Genomic DNA, 12,098 nt, shown 5'->3' with positions numbered 1-12,098 from the left:
GATGCATGTGTAAGACAGAGACAATGTATAAAACTGATGCATACGTACAGGAGATACAATGTATAAAACTGATGCCTATTTACAGGAGGTACAATGTATAAAACGGATGCCTATTTACAGGAGATACAATGTATAAAACGGATGCCTATTTACAGGAGATACAATGTATAAAACTGATGCATACGTACAGGAGATACAATGTATACAACGGATGCCTATGTACAGGAGATACAATGTATAAAACTGATGCATATGTACAGGAGATACAATGTATAAAACTGATGCCTATTTACAGGAGATACAATGTATAAAACGGATGCCTATTTACAGGAGATACAATGTATAAAACGGATGCCTATTTACAGGAGATACAATGTATACAACTGATGCATATGTACAGGAGATACAATGTATAAAACTGATGCCTATTTACAGGAGATACAATGTATACAACGGATGCCTATGTACAGGAGATACAATGTATAAAACTGATGCCTATTTACAGGAGATACAATGTATACAATTGATGCATATGTACAGGAGATACAATGTATACAACTGATGCCTATTTACAGGAGATACAATGTATACAACGGATGCCTATGTACAGGAGATACAATGTATAAAACTGATGCCTATTTACAGGAGATACAATGTATACAACGGATGCCTATGTACAGGAGATACAATGTATACAACGGATGCATATGTACAGGAGATACAATGTATAAAACTGATGCCTATTTACAGGAGATACAATGTATAAAACGGATGCCTATTTACAGGAGATACAATGTATACAACGGATGCCTATGTACAGGAGATACAATGTATAAAACTGATGCCTATTTACAGGAGATACAATGTATACAACGGATGCCTATGTACAGGAGATACAATGTATACAACTGATGTTTATGTACAGGAGATACAATGTATAAAACTGATGCCTATTTACAGGAGATACAATGTATAAAACTGATGCCTATTTACAGGAGATACAATGTATACAACGGATGCCTATGTACAGGAGATACAATGTATACAACTGATGTTTATGTACAGGAGATACAATGTATAAAACTGATGCCTATTTACAGGAGATACAATGTATAAAACTGATGCCTATTTACAGGAGATACAATGTATACAACGGATGCCTATGTACAGGAGATACAATGTATAAAACTGATGCCTATTTACAGGAGATACAATGTATACAACTGATGCATATGTACAGGAGATACAATGTATAAAACTGATGCCTATTTACAGGAGATACAATGTATAAAACGGATGCCTATTTACAGGAGATCCAATGTATAAAACTGAAGCATATGTAGAGAAGATACCAAAATATGAAACTGATGCCTATTTACAGGAGATCCAATGTATAAAACTGAAGCATATGTAGGGGAGATACCAAAATATAAAACTGATGCCTATGTACAGGAGATACAATGTATAAAACTGATGCCTATTTACAGGAGATACAATGTATAAAACGGATGCCTATTTACAGGAGATCCAATGTATAAAACGGTTGCCTATTTACAGGAGATACAATGTATAAAACCGATGCATATGTAGAGAAGATACCAAAATATAAAACTGATGCGTATGTAGAGCAGATAACAAAATATAAATTTGATGCATATGTACAGGAGATACAATGTATAAAACTGATGCCTATTTACAGGAGATACAATGTATAAAACTGATGCCTATTTACAGGAGATACAATGTATAAAACGGATGCCTATTTACAGGAGATACCAAAATATAAAACCGATTCGTATGTAGAGCAGATAACAAAATATAAATTTGATGCATATGTACAGGAGATACAATGTATAAAACTGATGCCTATTTACAGGAGATACAATGTATAAAACGGATGTTTATTTACAGGAGATACAATGTAGAAATCCGATGCATATGTAGAGTAGATACCAAAATATAAAACTGATGCATATGTACAGGGGATATATATTTATAAAACTGATGCAAATGTACAGGGGATATATATTTATAAAACTAATGCATATGTAAGGAAGATATATATTTATAAAACTAATGGATATGTACAGGAGATATATATTTATAAAGCTGATGCATATGTACAGGCGATACAATGTAGAAAACCGATGCATATGTTGAGCAGATACCAAAATATAAAACGAATGCATATGTAAGGAAGCTATATATTTATGAACTAATGCATATGTACAGGAGATATATAGGAATAAAACTGATGCATATGTACAGGGGATATATATTTATAAAACTGATGCAAAAGTACAGGGGATATATATTTATAAAACTAATGCATATGTAAGGAAGCTATATATTTATATAACTGATGCATATGTACAGGAGATATATATTTATAAAACTGAAGCTTATGTAGAGAAGATACCTAATATAAAACTAATGCCTACGTACAGGAGAAGAAATGTATAAAACTGATGCATGTGTACAGGAGGAAAAATGTATAAAACTGATGCATGTGTAAAGGAGATATATATTTATCAAAACTGATGCACATGTACAGGAGAGACAATGTATAAAACTGACGCATGTGTAAAGGAGAGAAAATATATACAACAGATGCCAATGTACAGGAGAGACAAAACTGTATAAAAGGACGCATATGTACAGGAGAGATTGATGCATATGTAAAAGAGATAAATTTATAGAATTGATGTAAGGTAATATAAACTTATAAAACTGATGCAGAGGAGGGACAACGTATAAAACCGATGCATGTACAGGAGACATCAGTTTATTAAACTGATGCATATGTGTAGGAGGGACAGTGTATAAAACCGATGCATGTACAGGAGACATCAGTTTATTAAACTGATGCATATGTGTAGGAGGGACAGTGTATAAAACTGATGCATGTGTACAGAAGACATCAGTTTATTAAACTGATGCATATGTGTAGGAGGGACAGTGTATAAAACTGATGCATGTGTACAGGAGACATTAGTTTATTAAACTGATGCATATGTGTAGGAGGGACAATGTATAAAACTGATGCACGTGTACAGGAGACATCAGTTTATTAAACTGATGCATATGTGTAGGAGGGACAATGTATAAAACTGATGCACGTGTAAAAGAGGTATCAATTAAAACAACTGGTGAATACGTACAGGTGAGACAATATATAAAAGTGAAGCTTATGTAAAGGAGATGTTAGTGTATAGAATTTATAGACATGCATACGAGCAAAAGAGAGACATGGGGTGTTAGGGCGTACATACGTGTAAAGGGATAGAGACATGAAAGATACGTAAAGAAGACACACACGTTGTTAAGACACACTCGAGCACATATAAAGGAAGACGTGCAAAGAAGATACAAGTCTGTAAAGAAAAGACGTACATGTATAACGGACATATGTATGTGTAAAGAATATGAATTCACCTATAATAAAAAAAAATGAAAAAAACCCATCATAATAAATCTTACAACAATAAAGTACATTAAGATACATTATCCGCCGAAACAGATTCCGTTGGGATCAAAGAGCTAAATAGTGGTAAACATTATATAAATTTTAGAAGCAGAGCCGATTGTACGATTCCGACTATATCGTGAGCAAATGTTTATACTCGTCACAAACACACGCAAAGGCAAGTCAATTGTTACCTAAAACAAAACACACACGGGAACATAGGTCACAAGTCTAAACATCATTTTGGTCACAGGTGCGTTAAATGATGGAAATGTCCTCCACATGTTGAACATAAAACCCTTTGAAAGCTTTACTAGGGTCCAGTATGGCAAAACCCTGATCAGACAACTTCTAAGCAAGAGTCGTATGAAGTCTTCAAAAAACGAGCATGCTCGATTGTACCTCAAAAGTTGTGAAATGTAAAAAACCAATGGCTTGATTTGCAGGAATTTGTTTGACATAAAGGGAAATTTGACAATTGGATAATTGAACGGACACACAGCCACCATTTGCACTCACGACTTTCATCCAGTCCTTGCATTCGTCCTTGAACCCATTCCATGCACCCGCTACTTGCACCCACTCATTGCACCTGCTACTTGCACCGAATACTTGCATCCATTCCATGCACCTGCACCTTGCACCCTCTACATGTATCCATTTCTTGCACCGCTACTCATATCCATTTCTTGCACCGCTAATTTTTTTTCACACCTTGCACCCTCTATATGCACCGACTCCTTGCATCAAGTACTTTCTACTTACAGCCACTCCCTGCATCAACACATTGCCCACACTCACTCCGTGCATCCACATCTCGTACCAACTCCCTGCATCCACATCTCGTACACACTCAATGCATCCACACCTTTCACCGACACCTTGCCTCCTCTCACTCTACTTACACCCGCTCCTTGCACCCGCTCCTTGCACCCACTGCTTGCATCCGCTCTTTGCATCCAACCTTTGCACCCACACCTTCCATCTACTATTTGCATCTGCTCCTTGCACCCACTCTTTGCATCCACTGCTTGCATCCGCTCTTTGCATTCAACCTTTGCACCCACTCCTTCCATCTACTATTTGCATCTGCTCCTTGCATTCGCTCTTTGCATCCACTGCTTGCATCCACTCTTGGCATCCAACCTTTGCTCCCACTCCTTCCATCCACTATTTGCATCTGCTCCTTGCACCCACTCTTTGCATCCACTGCTTGCATCCACTCTTTGCATCCAACCTTTGCACCCACTCCTTCCATCCACTATTTGCATCTGCTCCTTGCACCCGCTCTTTGCATCCACTGCTTGCATCCACTCTTTGCATCCAACCTTTGCACCCACTCCTTCCATCTACTATTTGCATCTGCTCCTTGCACCCGCTCTTTGCATCCACTGCTTGCATCCAACCTTTCCCCTGCTCCTTCCATTCACTATTTGCATCCAACCTTGCATCCACTCTTTGCATCCACCCTTTGCATCACACCTTTTCCCCCACTCCTTCCTTCCACTATTTGCATCTGCTCCTTGCATGCGGTCTTTGCATCCGCTTCTTACACCCACTCCTTCCATCCACTAATTGTATCCAATCTTTGCACCCACTCTTTACATCCATTCCTTGCATTCGCTCGTTGCATCCCCTCTTTACATCCGCTCCTTGCGTCCACTCTTTGCATCCTCTCTTTGCTTCCACTCCTTGCATCCACTCCTTGCATCTACACCTTGCATCCACTCCTTGCATCCAATCTTTGCACCAACTGCTTCCATCCACTCTTTTCATCTGCTCCTTGCATGCGGCTTTTGCATCCGCTTCTTGCATCCGCTCTTTGCATCCACTGCTTGCATCCACTCTTTGCATCCAACCTTTGCACCCACTCCTTCCATCCACTATTTGCATCTGCTCCTTGCACCCGCTCTTTGCATCCACTGCTTGCATCCACTCTTTGCATCCAACCTTTGCACCCACTCCTTCCATCTACTATTTGCATCTGCTCCTTGCACCCGCTCTTTGCATCCACTGCTTGCATCCAACCTTTCCCCTGCTCCTTCCATTCACTATTTGCATCCAACCTTGCATCCACTCTTTGCATCCACCCTTTGCATCACACCTTTTCCCCCACTCCTTCCTTCCACTATTTGCATCTGCTCCTTGCATGCGGTCTTTGCATCCGCTTCTTACACCCACTCCTTCCATCCACTATTTGTATCCAATCTTTGCACCCACTCTTTACATCCATTCCTTGCATTCGCTCGTTGCATCCCCTCTTTACATCCGCTCCTTGCGTCCACTCTTTGCATCCTCTCTTTGCTTCCACTCCTTGCATCCACTCCTTGCATCTACACCTTGCATCCACTCCTTGCATCCAATCTTTGCACCAACTGCTTCCATCCACTCTTTTCATCTGCTCCTTGCATGCGGCTTTTGCATCCGCTTCTTGCATCCGCTCTTTGCATCCAATCTTTGCACCCACTCTTTACATCCGCTCCTTTGAATCCACTCTTTGGATCCAATCCTTGCAGCCACTCCTTCCATCCGCTCTTTGCATCCACTCCTTGCATGCGGTCTTTGCATCCGCTTCTTGCATCCGCTCTTTGTATCCATTCCTTGCATACGCTCTTTGCATCCTCTCTTTACACCCGCTCCTTGCGTCCACTCTTTGCATCCACTCTTTGCTTCCACTCCTTGCATCCACTCCTTGCATCCACTCCTTGCATCTAATCTTTGCACCCTCTCTTTACATCCGCTCTTTGCATCCAATCTTTGCATCCTCTCTTTTCATCCGCACTTTGCATCCAATCTTTGCATCCTCTCTTTACATCCGCTCCTTGCGTCCTCTCTTTGCATCTACTCTTTGCTTCCGCTCCTTGCATCCACTCCTTGCATCTACGCCTTGCATCAACTCCTTGCATCCGCTCCTTGCATCCATTCTTTGCATCCAGTCTTTGCTTCCACTCCTTGGATCCTCTCCTTGCATCTACGCCTTGCATCCACTCTTTGCATCCACTCCTTGCATCCACTCCTTGCATCCGCTCTTTATCCGCTACTTTCATGCACGCCTTGTAAAGTCCCATGACTCTGCTGTTTACACCCATTAGATCTTAGACACCCGGTTTCTTTTCACTGTGAAAACATGTGGAAGGGGACCACATCCACACATAACACATATACTCAAACATTTTAGAACCGCTCAGGACTAAACTCTTCTCGTTAAAACCATACAAACACACACACATGCGTCAGATCAGGAACCATAATCGTATAGGGTTATTCCGAGTATCACGCCATTTTCCCGATGCATCATATAATCACACTGAAATTTTCTGCGAGAGTTTTGCTTTTCCTTCAGTGGACGAAAGCTGCTTATTTTGTTCGTTAAAATGAAAAAGACTGTTCGTAAAAATATTCCAAAAGAGGCAGCCATATTACTTCTTTTATAGTTTTGTCTGGATCACCTACACAGGATATTCCTGAACAAACACCAGAGAAAGAAAACAAAGTTTTTACCCTATGATTACTCGCTGAATAATTTCAAATGATAGGTAATTCATTAAAGAGAGCATTTTGTTTCTGCCTTCTATCATGTGAAGGTGTCCAACAGACTAAATTGATATTGAACATAATTGGAAAAAGTTGAGAAGAAAAGCTCCCCAAATCCTATTAATGTCAAAATGGCGTCACAATATGAATTGAATGTGAAATTAATACTAAGTGTGGCTTCAAGGCATTGGATAGGAATAATTGAACGTCGAAATGTAATGAAATTTATACCCAAATCGAATGAAAGAAACCGCTGCAAAATGTTGAAAAATTACGAACTTCGATGAAAAGCCGATTCTCTTTTTGAGTCGTTTCGAAATTAGAAAATTAACCTTTTGGGTAGGAGACGCGCATGCGCAAAGAATAGCCACCAAACGGAAATTTTGAAGGGTAAAATTTCGTTCCTGATAAAACTTGTTAAACATCACACGAACTGCTGATATGGAATCTAACGGGATTTAGAGTTATTTAACCCGATTGCGATGACAAATTTCGGAATCCCATGTGTATCACGTTTTAGTCTGCGGCGGACAGGATATCCTTCGTCGGAGGCGGGCCAAATTACGCTACAGCGGCTGAAATGTATTAGACTAGCTCTGTACCCCGGAAACGAAATAGGGGTTACCTGACAACTTCTTTCGTCCTGTGATTAAGTTTCTTGTCTTAATTTCCAAATTAATGAATGTATTTCGGATTTAATAAAGACTAGGCAAGCCAATACGTGGTTGGCATTAGAGGCCCAATAACATGAGCGATCTCGCATTCCAAGACAAATTATAACCTCAGTCGTCTGGAGAAGAGACTAGCGATTGCTTCACTTGTTACAGGGATCAATGACATTATCCGAGACGGAGTCGAAACCTAAGCCACGGACGCATGATTTGCTCCATAACGACCGCGGCTTTCCGGATAATCCGACAAAGAGGGAGGGACTAAATAACCAAGGAGACATAAAGCGTCCCTGTCACAAGTATAATGTAACTACAGCGTAGTGTTTCTGGGAGTGAGCGACAACGATGTAGCTGGTTCGAACGAATGTGTGGTCAGTGTTTTTTTGCAATACACCGTGGGACGGGTTCGGAGACTTGGGGGTGCGTGGTTCGGGTGGTGGTTTTGCAGTACAATGTGGGACGGGTGTGGAGACTTGGGGGTGGGGCGTGTGTGTGTGTGTGTGTGTGTGTGTGTGTGTGTGTTTTTGCAATACTGTGTAGAACGAGTGTGGAGAGTTAGGGGTGGGCGGTTTGGTGGTGGTTTTGCAATACTATGTAGGACTGGTGTGGAGACTTTTGGGTTGGTGGTTGGGGTGGTGGTTTTGCAGTACAATGTGGGACGGGGTGGGGCGTTGGTGTGGTGGTTTTGCAATACACTGTGGGACTGGTGTTGAGACTTGGGGGTGGGCGTTGGGGTGATGGTTTTGCAATATACTGTGGGACGGGTGTAGAGATTTCGGGGTGGGGCGTGGGGGTGGTGGTTTTGCAATACACTGCGGGATGTATGTGTAGATAGTTGGGTGAGGGGGTGAGGGGTGGTGGGTGGGTGGGGGCGGTCGCAAGTTTTCCTTTTCCTGATAATTGCCGGATCTGAAACAACGGAGGTCAGGAAAACAAATACTTCGAGCATTAGGTGTCCTGGTTATAAAAGGAAGAAAATGTGTTTATCTTGAAATAATTTATCACAGTTTTCTAAATGGTCGCCTGTAATTGGTTGTCATGATGCACGATATTGTTTAACGGCTACTTCCTTTGTTGTAATCTTCCAACATCCTCTTCACATAGGCGACTGACATTGTCTCGTCTACTGCCTCAAGCAGATTGTGTATTTAGTTCATCATTTGTGTTTTTATATATAAAACGCCAACGCCTGAGAATATTCAGTCTCGATTATCTAATTAAGTATAAAAAGGTCAACCAGTCTCGATTATCTCGAAGTAGCAGTGAAAAGTATGTGAATGGGTCACTAAAAATCAGTTATGACTCCAGGTGGTAAGGGTAAGCATGGCCTCCCCTTCCAGCACCCGCCATTCACACAATTTACATAAAATGTAGGTGTTTGTTGTCTGACGCCGCACAGCCGTACAGAATCTGAAACAACGATATAATATTAACACTCGAACATATATCAAATTACGATAATTGTACTGTTTCTTTTAAGATGTTTGGTGTTATGTTTTAAGGAAATATCCAGAATATACAATATTTGAGAAGGAAAACTGCAGGTTTGGGTATCCTTATTGTCAACACAAGAGAACAGTTCGGACAAGAAAATGAATTCCATTGAAAATATTCCATTGAATTAAGTCTATATTTGTAACGCAATTATTTGAAATAAACGCAAAGGGCAGTCAACGATCGGGCAGCACCGATAACTGTTATTTTGATTGTATGTATATTTCTTTTAATCAAATTCATGTGACCAAAGGCATCACGTACCTTTCAACTACACTGACTGATTGAGCTACTCAGCCCATTATATCACTACACCTGAACGACACTCAAAAAACACCTTTACTTGCCATTCTGTAGAGTCTTTTTTGTCATTTGCATAATTCCACATTTCAACTTTTCTGATTTAATTTCTCAAATCTACATTTGCAGTATTTTATGTATATAATACACAAAATAAGATTATCATAAAACACTCTCACTCGTAAGTTTATTCGTAGTCCACAACATCGATGCTTAATATAAATAGGATTTGTATATTAATGATGAAATTAATTAATTACTATATTCATAATACTAACAGAATACTTAAAAATATATCAAAATCAAACAAGCAATAGTATGAGAGGACAATAGTCAGTTTAGTGTTAAGACACTTCCTATCAAACGGCATCAGTATAGTCTGTATACAACGGCCGACTATCACGAGCAGTCGATTGTGAAACAATCGTCTTCATCGGAAAATCCTGTTTGGGTTTTTGTGTCATCATACAGTTTATTTCAACGATAACGATATTCTGACGGAACAGGTGAGCCACATTTGAAGAAAGGGTATTTAAAACAGATTCAGGTTCTTTATTTATTTCACCGACATCAACACGGTGAGAAATATGTACGTACAAGATTCCGTAGCTATAAAATACAAGACCTTGCGCAGCAGGACTTAAACTTGATTTAACGGGTTTGTCCTGTAAATGTAACTCTATATGTCCTCCAAATGTTACAATATGTGTGAAAGCAAATAATTGTTCTCGCTTCGGTAGAAATATGGTTGCTCGTCATATGGTGATTGTTGGAAATATAATCTACTTTGCGAATGTTGTTTACTTTACATTTAATTATTTTTACACAATTAGAAATTTATTGTTGAGTTAGGCTCAAAAGTTAATACAATAATTTACATGAAAGTGTGGCCATGAATAAATGAATAAATGAATAAGAGGTATCTAAACAAGGTCAATAAATAGAGAAAAACAAAATGTTGATAAATAAATAAATAAATAAATAAATAAATAAATAAATAAATAAATTTAACACAGAAAAATAAGTTTAGACCCATCTGAGCTGTCGTTATATCATAGCATGAACACTTGCTTTTCTCCACACCTCACACCACTTTTTACGTCGTGTGCAACACCCTAGGGTAAAATCTGATATAAATATCTCGCCCGCGGCTTGTGTTTGCCCACCGTAATGCAAACACAGGGGCGGTGGCACGTCGCTGAGTTTTAATCCCACAATATTCAAACCTTGTCTGGAGAATTCTTCTTCTTTCACCTTTTGTTGTATGTTGTGTCTAAGAACCCCCCTGCTCTGTCTCACAAACACGCGATTAATGGTGCAGATGTGTGTGTACCCCCATATCAAGCCCAACTGATGTAGACATAGAAATTCGATCGGGGACTGAAAGAGCTTGGCGTGAGTCGAGGGCTTTTAGATATAGAGAATCCTTGTTGCCCGACCGGGAGGGTGAGGGTGGATATACTGAACGATTCTGCCGGAGACCTTGGGGTATATTAGACACGGCTATTCATTTACTCCCCCATTAAATGGCTGTAGCATAAATATGTATGCCTACTTCCACCTTCACAAGTGTCTGGGGTTGATATCGTCTGCTCGAGTTGGACTTGTATTGCCCTCCAGAAATAGGTCTAATCAATATTTTGGTTTTATGGTAAAATAACAAATGTGACTGGTAATTGCACTTTGACTTATTCTTCAATAATAAAATGAAAAAATTAATAATGAAAACAATATGATAAAACATAAAAATATATTACTATCACTGGCTTTTGGGGTTTATTACCGTCTGCGTGTTACCAGTAGAGTCACGTTTCATGCCTATATTTGCATGTTATAAAAATACATTATGTTATAAAAGTTATATCCTTTTAAATTTTGTTAATCTCATTGTGATCTCATTTGTCATCTTATGCCATACGTATTAAATGGTGTGTTTATATGATAGATCTTGGCACGTGATCAAGTACCATTCCTTTTCCCCCTTTAAGTATCAAAACTCACATAATAAACAATTTTATATTCTAAATAATCATTTTTAATTGTTAATCAATAATTCAGTCTCTGGATTTTATGGATTTAATTTCATCAATTAAAAATGAATATTTTCTTTTGCCGCTTTGGAATTTCATGCTCATATATATCTTCTCACTCGGCGTGTATAGCAGTGTTGATATATCTTTTGTGTTGTTGATACATTAAGACATATCTTTAGATATATCAAACGTGATCATAACGTAGCACCCATGACATATAGGTACATAGCATATAGGTATTACAAATAATATATTAGGTTGTATATTTTCCCAGTCTCAATTACGTTATTAGTTAATAAACATATCCTATAGTTTTCTGACAATCACGTTTCAGTATAAGTATTAAATGCATTTGAATAATAATTTTATGCAGTTTATTTACAATATTTAGTTGCTTTATTACCTATAGATAAATTCTCTGTGCGTAAAACTGAAACTAGTAATTGAATATCAGCTGTGATTGGCCAACTCAGCAATGAAGTGCATGACGTCAGACCACCTAGATTGGCACCTCCCACCTCACGCAAACAGACTCATAAACTCCTTACAGGGATGTTCTCTTTTCAGAGGTGGTGCTGTGAGTTCAAACACTCCGACCTG

Source organism: Haliotis rufescens, unplaced genomic scaffold (genome assembly GCF_023055435.1).
Source record: "Haliotis rufescens isolate VD_foot unplaced genomic scaffold, xgHalRufe1.0.p SCAF_3, whole genome shotgun sequence".
In the NCBI taxonomy this organism is placed as follows: domain Eukaryota; kingdom Metazoa; phylum Mollusca; class Gastropoda; order Lepetellida; family Haliotidae; genus Haliotis; species Haliotis rufescens.
Note: the sequence above shows the minus strand (reverse complement) of the source record.